General features: G+C 36.2%; 1 pseudogene; it reads right to left on the bottom strand.

Annotated features, from left to right (window-relative positions):
* Positions 1–3,752: 3,752 nt before the first annotated feature.
* LOC105943787 overlaps positions 3,753–14,330 on the bottom strand; it is a 30,899-nt pseudogene continuing 20,321 nt past the window's right edge.

Raw genomic sequence — 14,330 nt, forward strand, 5'->3', positions numbered from 1 at the left:
ATACCACCAGCCTTATTTTTGTTGCTCAGTATTATTTTAGATATTCAAGGTTTGATTGTTTTAATGATTGTCATCCTTCTTAGATTAAGGTGGTATCTCATGATTGTTTCAATTTGAATTTCTCTGATGGTTAGAGATGTTGAACATTTTCTTAAGTGTGTGTTAGCTATTTGTATTTCTTCCTATGAGAACTCCCTATTCAATTCTCTGCCCCATTTTGGGGATGGGTTGTCTGATTTATTTATTTATTTATTCATTGTAGATTCTAGATATTAGGCCTCTGTCAGACATAAAGGTTGTGAAATTTTTCACCCATTCTGTGGATAACCTATAGGCTCTGCTTATGGTATGTCTGTGCAAATATCTTTTTTTTTTTTTTTTTTAGCTTCATGAGATCCCATTGGTTGAGAGTTTAGTTTCCAGGTTTATTCAGGTTTTGTTCAGGAAGTCTTTCCCAATTCCTATATCATGGAGAGTTCCTTCTATGTTTTTTTCTTCCAGTAGTTGAAGAGCTTCAGATCTTATATTGAGGTTCTTAATCCATTTGGACTTGACTTTTGTGTATGGCGAGATGGGTTTGTCTAGTTTCATTTTTGTACATATGGTTATCCATTTTGTTCAGTACCATTTGTTGAAGATGCTGTGTTTTTCTTTTTTTCCAGTCTATACTATTTGTACCTTTGTCAAAGATCAAGTAGCTGAAATTACTTGACCTAAGTTCAGGTCTTCTATTATGTTCCACTGGTCTAAATTTCTGTTTTTGTGCCAGTACCATGCTGATTTTTAACTCAATTTCTAGAGCTTAGTTCTGTGAAACATCCATATAGCAGTCTCCCTGTGGTTCCTCTCACTGAATTGAGAAAATCCTACTTTAACATATGTTCTTTTGTTTAATGATAGATTATATAAATATCCCTGGAAACTAACAGGATAGTCATGTGCATGTATGGGTATTGAAAAGAAGATTACCTCAATGCAAATTTTATAAATAACTCTTAAACCTAGCACTTGGAATGTAACCCATCTAATAAAAACATCATCAAATGATTCTAACAGATGCTTCACCAAGAAAGATTTTCAGTTATAGAATAATCTTATGAAAACATGTTCAATGTTATACATCATTAGGGAATAGCAAATTAGACAACTAAATCCAAATTAATACTTATCAAATGGAAAAATTATAAATGCAGATGCCAAGCACTGGTGAAGATACAGATAAATAAATCCATTCTTGGTGAGAATGCAGATAGTACAGCTGCTCTGAAAGGTAAGTTGCATTTTTTTTTTTTTTTACAAAGTAAGTCTAATTTCCTCATGCAGTCCAAAAATCCACATTCTCAGCATTTAAATAGAACTAGAAAGTACTGTCTCAACGCCTTTGCACAAGTATACTAATATCATTATGAACTATGCAAATTAGGAAAGAGACTGCTTTTTTTTTTTCAGTAGGTGAATGAGTAGACGTGTTTTGATACATCCTTACAATGATTTATTATTCTTCATTAAAAATAAATAATATTGGGGCTGGAGAGATGATTCAGTGGTTAAGGCACTTGCCTATAACACCTATTGACCCAGGTGTGATTCCCCAGTACCCACATAAAGCCAGATGCACAAATTGTTGTATACATCTAGGGTTTGTTTGCAATTGTTCGAGGCCCAGGTGTACCCATTCTCCCCCACCCTCTCTCTCTCTTCCTCTCCCTTTCCTTGCAAATTAGTAAAACATTTAAAAAATGAAAAAATAATATCTCTTAAAATATCTTATTGTTCAATTTAATTAATTAATTAATTTGAGAGAGGGATCCACAGATCAAGACAGGGAGAGGGGGAGGGTGCAGGAGGCAAGGCCTTCAGCCACTGAAAACGAACTTCAGACACATGTGCCACTTTGAGCATCTGGCTTATGTAGATAATGGGGAATTGAATCTGGGATCTGGGTCCTTAGGCTTCACAGGCAAACACCTTAACCACTAAGCCATCTCTCCAGCCAAGAAATAATATCTTAACTTGATACTTCTACATTAAAGGCAGCTGTCTTACAAGGCTACCTCTTGTATCATTGCAGTATTCTACACACTGAAAAAGGAAAGATTATATAAATATTACAAAGAAGAATAGTTGCCATGGTTTCCTGTCCATGGGATGTAGAATGAATTAATTATGCATAGGGCATGGGATACAACCAAACCATTGTGTATCCTGAGTGATATGTCACATTATAGGTTATCAAAACCAATGGAGCTTTATAATACAAAGAGTGAAATGATGTAAGCTATGATTAGTCATCAATAGTAATGTATTGAAATTAATTCACTATTTTTAACAAATGTAGCAAACCAATGTGATTTATGAATTATACAAAAATGTGTTAAGGAAGGTAAGTGAGAATTCTTGAGATGACACTGATCAAATCTAAGTTCATTTAAATAAAACATTGACAGAAATAGTTTATATTCTTTGTAGTTTAATAAGATCATAAAGTGTGTGTGTATGCATGTGTATGCATACTTATTATAATGTAATTTTTCCTGAAATAACTCAATAATTAGCTTTTAAGCACCATCAATATCCTATGTTAGTAACAATTAGTATAATATTACCAATACTAATTATTATTTAATTTGAGTAAATAATTGTGCCATTAAAATCTCCCTGCTGAGATTTCAGATTAGAGTAATTTATAGCACTATAAAATTTACCAGTTAGTAACAGATCCACATCCAATAATTACTTCCTTGGTGATTCATCAATAGTTTATGTATTTTTAATTCAAATAGAACACACTTCCTATATTTATTGATGTAACTCCCCATCTTTGTATTAAGTTGGCATCTAAATAAGTCTGAAAAAAGTATCTCCTTAGATTTACACAGGGGAAAAACTAACTGGGTTGGATAAGTCACAGTAATCTAGTTATATGTGATATATATACATATATGTATATTTTTGAGGGAGGGTTTCACTCTAGCACAGACTGACCTGGAATTCACTAGGTAGTCTCAGGGTGACCTCAAACTCATGGCAATTCTCCTACCTCTGCCTCCCAGGTGCTGGGATTAAAGATGTGCACCACCACGCCCAGCTGATATTTTCATTAATAGATGTTTCTCCTAGGATTTTTTTCAGAAAATCTACAGAGAGCCCTTGGCCTTTTTATGAAACAAAATTTAAGCACAATAAGGAAAGATTACAGAAAATAAAAACATTTTTTAGTAAGTTCCCTCTGAATCAATAAGCAAAAAGTACTAACATTTATTATAATATGATTCTATACTGTCTGAAACATGAAAAGTAATTTATAAATTATAATGATTATGAAAATATAACTTTTTAAACAAAGACATTAGTTAAGACCTTTATTAACAGGTGCTTGCAGTTTGTGGGGGTTTTTTGTTGTTAAATCAAGTTGTAAACTTTTTATTACAAATTAAAAATGAAGTTCTTAAAAATTTCAATGTGGTCAGATATGAAACAATTTAAAAACCTTTAAAGGTGTATTGAGAAAAAACAGGCTTTTTAAAAAACCACGTTTGCCATTACCAAAAGGATACATCTTTAGGTAAAAATAATAAAAACCTCATGCTGTATAGCCAATGCAGATAGTTCTCGTTTATCTGGTCAATGGGCAAAAAACAAGCACTTAAAGTCTACAGCCCCTATCTTTTGTTCATTTCTTATTGCTGGAATTTCATATTCATTTCTTCTTCTTGGATGACCAGATGATAGTAAAGATGGTAAACCGGAATTTACTCCTCCCCGCCCTGCTCAGCCTCGGGAGCGGATGAATTTTCAGCTGGTGGATCAGCTGCTTTTGTATCTTTGCCATCTTGTGGTTTAGGGTTCTCTGGGCGTCTGGGTTGGTAAGTTGAGGTGGCTGCTGACCTTGGGTGTCATCTCCTTGATTTTCCTTGTCCTCTTCATTACATCCTCTCTGGGCTGTCTTTGGCGAGGAGGACCCCTGCGAAATCGTAGTCCATAACCCCCACACATATTTTGTCTCTGTGGTCTGCCTTGCTCTCCTGCTCCCTGGTTGTCAGCACCCTTCATCCCTTCTCTCTGCACAGGAGGTGGGGTTCTGTGGTTGATGCCCTAGGCCCTCCTCATGTAGTCAGGTAGCCCTCGCTTGCGATAGGGCCGGAGTTGTTGGGCCTGGCCTGTAGGAGTGCTCTCTGAGCCTTCATTCCTTTCTCCACTCTCACTACCACGTGGAGGACCCTACGACTGGAAAGCCTCTATAATAGCTATGGTCTGCTTCATATTTACTGCCTTGAACTGGAACTCTACCAGGGCCTGTAACATTTGCTGCCTCCACTCCCTTTTCTCTAACAACATCAGACTCCACAGTCTCTCCATCTCCTACACTGCGAAGGTACTTCCTGGGGTTTTTCTTCTTTATGGAAGTCTGGTATACAAATAGATATTCTTGGTGTCATTCCTGTTGATGAAACCATATCCATTCTTTACATTGAACCATTTTACTGTTCCTGGGGCTCAGCTCCCTACCTGCTGCCCTTGGTGCAGGGCTTGGTGTGGGCAGAGCTGAGGGTGGGGGCGGGGGCAGTTCTTTGTTCATCCTTTTCAGGAATATCCAAATTGATTTCCCTAGTGGTTGTACATTCCCACCCACAGAGGATGAACGTTCCTTTTTCCGTATATCCTCACCAACATGCTTGGTTGTTAGAGTTTTTAATAATTGCCATCATTACTGAAGTAAGGTGGAATCTCATGGTTGTTTTAATTTACATTACCCTAATGTGTAGGGATGTTGAACATTTACTGAAGTTTTGTGTTAGCCATTTGTATTTCTTCTTCTGAGAACTCCCTTTTTGTTTCTGTGCACCATTTTTGGAATGGCTTTTTGATTTTTTTTCTATTATTTAGTTTTTTGAGTTCATTGTTTATTCTAGATATTAGGCTTCTGTCAGTGGTATAACTGGTAAAGATTTTCTCCCATTCACTGTGTAATATATTGGCTTTGCTTATGGTATGTTTGTGCAAAAGTTTTCGTTGTTGTTGTTGGTTTTGGTTTTTTTAGCCTCATGGGGTCCCATTGGGTGAGTGATTGTTTAATTTACTGAGCTACTGGGGTTTTGTTTAGGAAGTCATTCCCAACATCTATATCATATAGACTGCCTCCTGTTATTTCTCTCAGTAGGACAAGAGTTTCAGGCCATATACTGAGGTATTTAATCCATTTAGACATGAATTTTGTGTGTGGTGAGATGAGGGGATCTAGTTTCATTTTTCTACATATGGTTATCCAATTTATTCAACAGCATTTGTTGAAGATGCTGTCTTTTCTTCAGTCTAACTAATTGGCACCTTTATCAAAAATCAAGTAGCTATAGTTACTTGACCTAAGGTAGGCACCTTCTGTTTTGTTCCATTGGTATATGTTTCTGCTTTTTATACCACTACCATGGTGTTTTGTTATATGACTTTGTAATATAGCTTTAGATTGGGTATGGTAGACCTCCAGAGGTGGTATTTTTTTATTTTTATTTTTTGGCCTGAGGATATGTTTGGATATCCAAGGCCTCCTTCCATTCCATGTGAATGTTGAGATCATTTTTTCTATCTCTGTGAAGAATGATGCTGAGATTTTTTTATTGGTAATTCATTAAATCTATATATTACTTTTGGTAGAATTGCCATTTTCACAATATTAATCCTACCTCTATAGGAGCATAGGGGAGTCTCTCCAGCTTCTCCAGTCCTCTGTTTCATTCTTGAGGGTTTTTTTTCTTTCTTTCTTTATGTTTTCATTATATACCTCTTTCTCATCACTAGTTAGTGCTATTCCAAAGTATTTTATATTTTTTTCATTGCTATTGAAAAAAGTGGGACAGCCTCACTGATTTCTTTCTCTGCGTATTTATCTTTTCCATATAGAAAGACTACTGATTTCTGTGCATCAATTTGGTATCCTGCCACTTTACTGAAGGAATTAATAACCTTTAGAAGTTTTGAGAGACTTTTGGGTCACTTATGTAGGATCATGTTGTCTGCAGGGCTAAATTGTCTTCTTCTTTTCAAATTTATATCCTCTTTATTTCTTTCTCCTTTTTTACTGCTTCTAGTAATATGTTGAAGAGCAGTGATGAGAATGGGCACCCCTGTCTTGATCCCAATCTCAATGGGAACTCCTTGGGTCTTTCTCCACTAAATGGTTTTTGGAATTTAGGTGCTTTATATATAGCCTGTGTTGTGTTGAGATATAAGTCATCATTCCTACTCTTTCCAGTATTTCGATAATGAACTGGTGCTATATTTTGTCAAAGGCCTTCACTGCATCAATTGATATGATCATGTGGTTCTTATGGTTCAGTTTATTTATGTGGTGTATTACGTTGACCAATTTCCATATGTTGAACCACCCCTGCATCCCTGGGATGAAGCCTACTTGATCAAAGTAGATAATGCTTTTGATGTGTTATTGAATTCAGTTTGCTAGGATTTTGTTCAGGATTTTTTTCATTTAAATTCATCAGTGATATAGGCCTATATTTTTCTTGTTACATTTCTGTCTGGTTTTGGTATTATATTGGTGCTAGATTCATAAAAGGAGTTAGGGAGGATTCCCTGACCTCCAATTATGCAAAACAGTTTGAGGAAAAATTGGTTTCAGTTCTTCAGTGAAGGTTTGATATAAATTTCACTGAGAAATCATCAAAAAAGAGAAAAGATTCCTTTAACTTGCAGCACAAGATTTAGAACTCTAATTTTTTTTTTCTTTTTATATTATTTTTAAATTATTTTGTATTTAAGGAAAGGCTGCATTGTGGTCCTGATACATCAGGGCAAAAGATGATCACCACAAATAATTTCTAGACACAGGAATAAATATCAATGCCATCATATCTACCAAGATAACGACACATAAGATGCTTTGAGTAAAATAAATGGGTACCACTTCATGAGCATATAGCTTTACCTTTCCTCCCATCTTACATATTCAATCCAGATATCTAACCATGAAATCTCACCTGTGTCATGGCAATATTCATTGCAGGAAAATGTCCCATTTTCTTTAATATTTCCCCAAGTCACCTAAAATGTCCAAATACCATCATTAATTCATCCAGTATCCTTAAGCTAAGATGTGTCATTATGAAAGATATGCCTAAACTGTTCAATTGAAGATGTTCTGGTGGTCTAATGGCCTTTTCCAGCAAGGAATTATAATGCCATTCCAACTTTTAAACACATGATTCAATTTATATAATCAATAAGTAGGCAACTAGTAGTTCTCTGGTGTCACAATCACTATTGTAAGCATCCTAACACATTTGTATTAAGAAGTAGAAAGATCTACAGTGATATCCATAGATAGAAGCATTTTGTCAGCATCAGTGGACATGCAGCTTCTGTGAGAAATGTAACCCATTAACTTATCAGACAAAGGACACTAGTCTACACTGCTGCTGGTAGTACAGTAGGGTCCTTCTCAGTGACCATTGCTTATGAAACATTTTTACAAACAATTTTCTCTAATTCCCAGTTTCTTGTCCATATATTTTAAAGCCTTATTGATGATTTTCATACATGAATAGAATATAATTTGATCACATTCTCTTCCAATACCTCTAAACTCCTTTAGCTTTCTAGCCACACCATCTTCCATTTTGATGACTATCCTCCTCTGAATTCCTCTATCTCTTTGGAGACATGTGGTCAATGTCATGGTGATCTTGTGGAAGTAGTAAAAATAGCATGAGATCATGAAGCATAATGGCCTTTTCATGTCTGGACGTTAGTGTCCCAAAGACTCCCCCCCATGCTCTTGCTCTCAGATTCTTTTTAAACAATTTTATTTATTTATTTATTTGAGAGGGAAAGAAAGGCAGAAAGATAGATGGATAGATGATATAGATAGATAGATAGATAGATAGATAGATAGATAGATAGATAGATAGATAATAGGGAATGGCTGCTCTTCTTTACTGTTCCTTCAGCCTTAGAGGATTATAGATGTCTCAATTAATGCTGAGCACTCAACTTTCACTTACTTTTTGCATATTGGCAAGTTTTGAATTTCCTCAATAGTCATTGCCATCTGCACAAAGAAGCTTCTGTGACCAAAGGTGAAATCAGCACTAATCTTTATGGATAAACATAAATATTTATAGGTCAATTTCATGGGCACAGCATGTCCATTTAGTTAGTTAACAGTACTGGTTTCCCCTTTGAATTAGATGACCTTTATAATCATGGGCTTTTAAGTCAGTTTTCAGTACCATGGGCAAGTCTTACATCTAATCAGAAATAGGTTTGTTACCTGTGCAACACTAAATTACTATTTTTTAACTAGGTTTCTTTACATTCAGGCTTATCCAACTTTTTCTTTTTTCATTTTAGTAGATTTTCAACTTATATTCCAACTGAAATTTAAGAATGTTTACTATAAGTTACTGAGCTCAGATTAACTTAAAGTGTAATATTAAAATCATGCATACTCTGCTTTTTTAAAAATGTTAAATTTTTTCTATGATGTCCTATTATGAAGTCAAGTATTAATTTCTCCCCTCCTTTAAAATCAGTGCATTTGGAATTCAATTTGAAAAAAAAAAAAATGCCTACCATACTCAAAGTCAGGAGACATTTCCAATATTACATTTGTATTGTTTTAAGTTTTGCATTTAAATATGTCACTAATATTATTCCATATAAATCAATTTCAGTTTTCATTGTGTGTTTCCAAGAATATGAATGACTATATGTTTGTACACTATTAAGGTGACAGTGCATAACTTAGCGGTTGCATTAGCAAGTTTTTGTGTTAGAGAAATCACATATTAATGCTATAGTATTCAATATGCAAAATGTTGGACATTGCTGTGAGATCTCTAAAACTATCATTCTACATAATAATTTGTTTCTGTTATAATCATATTTTAAAACTAAAATTCACAATTAAAAGCTCATTAGAGATTCAAAGAAAAATCTTCAAGGGATATGAGTTTTGGTTTAATGTATCTGTATTTATTTATTTTTATTTTTCAGTACTAGTTAAAAAGATCCTGTGGAAAACATTTTGCATTCATTTAAAGTACATCTCCTTGTAGAATGAAAAATTGATTTATGAAAATAGCTCTCAATATTTACTAAGGAATAGAATTAAATGAACTTAGTCCAACCTCAAAGCTTATCAGAAAAGAAAATTTTGTTGATTTTAATGCTGAATTTAAAATACTACTCAGGGGGACTTCCGGGTAAGATGGCAGCATAGGTACCACGCCAAAGCAGCCTAGGGGGAAAAAAGAGGGGCTGGAGAGATGGCTTAGCGGTTAAGCGCTTGCCTGTGAAGCTTAAGGACCCCGGTTCGAGGCTCGATTCCCCAGGACCCACGTTAGCCAGATGCACAGGGGGGCACACGCATCTGGAGTTCGTTTGCAGTGGCTGGAAGCTCTGGCGTGCCCATTCTCTCTCTCTCCCTCTATCTGTATTTCTGTGCCTGTCGCTCTCAAATAAATAAATAAAAAATGAATAAAAAAAATTAAAAAAAAAGAAAAAAGACCGAAAAAACTCAGCAAAATACACACTTTTACTAAAAAGTGAGGTATATAGGAAATCAAAACAACAGTGGAGAACTAGAAGAGATCCAGAGCATCCAGAGCCCACACCGGCCAGCAAAAGTGGCCCTGGCAGGTCCGCAGACCACGGTGGTGGCAGCACACCAGAAAGCTGCCAGCTTGGCTCCAGCTGCAGGAAAAGCCAGGTTAGGGGAGCTTCCACTCACACCAGAGCTCTTCACGACACAAGAAATGTAAAGGGAGAGTGGCAGTGAGCAACGGAGGAACAGATCACAAGATAGAAGAACATGTGAAACAGCAAGAGAACTAGAACAGCTGCAGCTCCCTCCACAACCCCACCACCTGTGCCGAGCTCCAGTGAACAGAACAGTAGTCCCAGACCCAGCCACACCAACTTGAGCTGACAGCAGGACCCAAGCAGGAGCAGAGTCCAACAGCAACATCAGCGGCTCCAGCAACACAACAGCGACCCCAGAATTGGCAGATCCAGTAGCAGCAGCAGTGGCAGATCCAGCAGCAGCAGCTTCAGAGGCAGCAGCTGCAGTTCCAACAGCAACAGCAGAGGATCCAGCAGTGGCAGCTAAAGCAGCAGCAGCAGCGGTAGACCCAGCAGAGGCGCCCGACCCAGAAGCGACAGCTTTAGCAGCAGCGGTGACAGATGCAGCAGTGACAGCTTCAGGAGCAGCAGTGACAGTTCCAGCAGCGGGGGGGCCAATCTGCAAGGCCACAGTTCCCAGGCTCAGTTTTACACACAGGAAAAGACAGTGCCCAGTTCCATAAATCAGGACAGCAGCAGCCCAACAACACAGCGAAAAACTTGACTGAGACCAAAATCATCCAAAAAGGTAAATGGGATTGCTTGCACCAAGGAAGGGTCTCACTTGGTCACAAGCTGACTTGGATCCCTCAACAGACCAGAAATCTTAACCTCTTGGTTTCTAGAGGATCTGTTTGTTATAATAACTACTCTTGCATAAACATTTGGTGCTGATTTTGATTGGTGTGTACAGTTCAATTTTAGAATCTACATGTATTTTATTCCACTCAGCCTACTTGAGTCCTCCCATAGCAGGGAATATCAACCCCTAGAAATAGCTTTGTAGAACTCTGAGAGCCTTAAGAGCCACACCTAACAACTTAAGCTCCTATCCTGAAGATATATAACATCAAATCAATTGATACAGCTAAGAATACCTAGCTAGCTAGAACATCCAAGCATTAACTTAATCCAAGATGCAAATATATATACATTATAACACAAGAAATACTAAAAAGCAAGAAAATTTAATCCACCTAACAGTATTAATGCATCAGAAATTACCTCCAGTGAGAACGAGTTAGAGGAAATGCCTGAGAAAGATTTCAAAAGAATGATTGTAAATATGTTCAAAGAAGTCAGAGAACAAATCGAAGGAGTCAAAGAGGAACTCAAAGAGGAAATCAAAGGAATCAAAGAAGATGCAGGATACCAATTTCATGAAACAAAGAAGACAATACAAGACACAAATAAGGAAATAAATATAATAAAGACAAACCAGTCAAAATTAGTAGCAATGAAGAACACAATTAATGAAATAAAAATCTCACCAGTAGAATAGATGAAGGACAGAACAGAATACCTAAACTAGAATACCAGGTGGCAGATCTAATACAGCCCAACAAAGAGAAAGACAAACTTATAGAAAAGTATGAGAGGGAATTTCAAGATATTTGGGACACTATGAAAACTTCAAATATATGAATTCAGGGCATAGTAGAATGAGAAGAATTCGGCTCCAAAGGCATAGTATGCATCTTCAACAAAATCATAGAAGAAAACTTCCCCTAATTTGGGACAAAGAAGCAAATGCAGATACAGGAAGCCTTTCAAACCCCAGCCAGACAAAACCTGGAAAGAACCTCTCCTCATCATATTATAATCAAACAGCCAAACACACAAACCAAGGAAAAAAATACTGAAAGCAGTTAGAGAGAAAAATCAAGTTACCTACAAAGGCAAGCCCATCAGGATTACAGCAGATTATTCAAAACAATCTTTAAAGCCAGAAGGGCTTGGAGTGATGTATTCCAAGTCCTGAAAGATAACAACTGTCAACCAAGGTTACTTTATCCTGCAAAGCTATCCATTCAAATAGACAGAGAAACAAGGACATTCCATGACAAAAGCAGGTTAAAGGAGTATTTGAAGACAAAACCAGCTCTACAGAAAATACTTGATAGAATCCTCCATGCTGAAGAAAAGGGAAAGCACACATATAAGGAAACTGGAAAAAACAAGCAATACTCAAATACTAGTTAACACAAGGAAGCAAAGGTAGAACCAGAACCACATACACACACAAAAATAAATAAATAAATAAAATGGCAAACATAAATACACACCTTTCAATAATATCTCTTAATATCAATGGCCTCAATGCCCCAACAAAAAGACATAGGTTTGCAGACTGGGTTAAAAAGCAGGATCCTACAATTTATTGTCTCCAAGAAACTCACCTTTCTACAAAGGATAGACATTATCTTAGGGTGAAAGGTTGGAAAATGGTTTCTTAAGCAAATGGGCCTAGAAAACAAGCAGGGGTTGCTATCCTAATATCTGACAAGGTAGACGTTGGTCAAGAAAGATAAGGAAGGTCATTTCATATTGATTAAGGGCACACTCCAACAGGAGGACATTACAATCCTAAACATATATGCACCTAACACGGGGGCTCCCAAATTCACCAAACAAACACTATTAGAACTAAGGTCACAGATAACACCAAACACAGTGGTGATGGGTGACTTTAACACCCCACTCTCATCAATTGACAGGTCATCCCAGGAAAAAATAAACAGAGAGGCATCTGGACTAAATGAGGTCATAGAAGGAATGGACTTAACAGATATATACAGGGCATTTCATCCAAATGCTGCATAATATACGTTCTTTTCAGCAGCACATGGAACATTCTCTAAAATAGACCATATATTAGCCATATATTAGGACACAAAGCAAATCTTCACAAATTCAGGAAAATTGAAATAAATCCTTGCATTCTACCTGACCACAATGGAATTAAACTATAAATCAGTAGCAAGAAAGGCTATAGAACATACACAAAATCATGGAAACTAAACAATATCCTACTAAATGGTGAATGGGTCAATGAAGAAATCAAGAAGGAAATCAAAAAAATTATAGAGTCAAACGATAATGAGAACACAACATATCAAAATCTCTGGGACACAATGAAGGCAGTTTTACGAGGTAAAATTATACCCTTATGTCTATATTAAATAATTAGAAAGGTTGTAAGTAAAGGACCTAATGCTTCACCTTAAAGCCTTGGAAAAAGAAGAACAAGGCAAACCAAAAATCAGTAGATGGGAAGAAATAATAAAGATGAGGGCAGAAATTAATGAAATAGAAACAACAACAACAACAACAAAAACAATCCAAAGAATTAATGAAACAAAGAGTTGGTTCTTTGAAAGGATAAACAAGATTGACAAACCCTTATCAAATCTGACCAAAAGAAAGAGAGAAGAGACACAAATTAATAAAATCAGAAATGAAAAAGGTAACATCACAACAGATTCCAGAGAAATTCAAAAAATCATAGGGACATACTAGAAAAGCATATACTCCAAAAAGTCCGAAAATCTGAAAGAAATGGATGATTTCCTTGAACTACATTGACCTACCTAAATTAAATCAAAATGAGATTAATCACTTAAATAGACCTATAACAAACATGGAGATCCGAACAGTTATTAATAATCTCCCAACTAAAAAAAGCCCAGGCCAAGATGGATTTGCTGCTGAATTTTACCAGACCTTTAAGGAAGAGCTAACACCATTGCTTCTTAAGCTTTTCCAGGAAATAGAAAAAGAAGGAATTCTACCAAACTCCTTCTATGAGGCCAGCATCACCCTGATACCAAAACCAGTCAAAGATAGAACAAAGAAAGAAAATTACAGACCAATCTCCCTCATGAACATAGATGCAAAAATTCTCAACAAAATATTGGCAAACATAATACAAGAATATATCAGAAAGATCATTCACCCTGAGCAAGTAGGCTTTATCACAGAGGTGCAGGGATGGTTCAGTATATGCAAATTGATAGAAGTAATATGTTATATAAATGGATTGAAGGACAAAAATCACATGATCATCTCAATAGATGCAGAGAAAGTATTTGACAAAATCCAACCTCCCTTCATAATAAAAGTTCTACAGAGACTGGGAATAGAAGGAACATATCTCAGTATAATAAAAGCTATTTATAACAAGCCTACAGCCAACATATTACTAAATGGGGAAAAACTGTAAGCTTTTTCCATTGAAATCAGGAACAAACAAGGGTGACCACTGTCCCCACTTTTCTTTAACATAGTTTTGGAAGTCTTAGCCACAGCAATAAGGCAAGAGACACACATAAAAGGGATACAAATTGGAAAGGAAGAGATGAATTTATCATTATTTGCAGATGACATGATTCTATACTTAAAGGACCCTAAAGACTCTACTAGCAAACTGTTAGAGCTCATAAAAACCTACAGCCATATAACAGGATACAAAATAAATACAAAATAAATACACAGAAATCTCTAGCCTTCATATATGCTAATAACAAACACACAGAGGATGAAATAAGAGAATCACTCCCATTCATGATTGCATCAAAGAAAATAAAGTACCTTGGAATAAACCTAACAAAGGAAGTAAAGAATCTCTATAATGAGAACTTTAAAACACTCAAGGAGAAATTGCAGAAGACACTAGGAAGTGGAGAAACATCCCT

The sequence above is a fragment of the Jaculus jaculus genome, chromosome 7, assembly GCF_020740685.1.
Source record: "Jaculus jaculus isolate mJacJac1 chromosome 7, mJacJac1.mat.Y.cur, whole genome shotgun sequence".
NCBI classification, from domain to species: Eukaryota; Metazoa; Chordata; class Mammalia; order Rodentia; family Dipodidae; genus Jaculus; species Jaculus jaculus.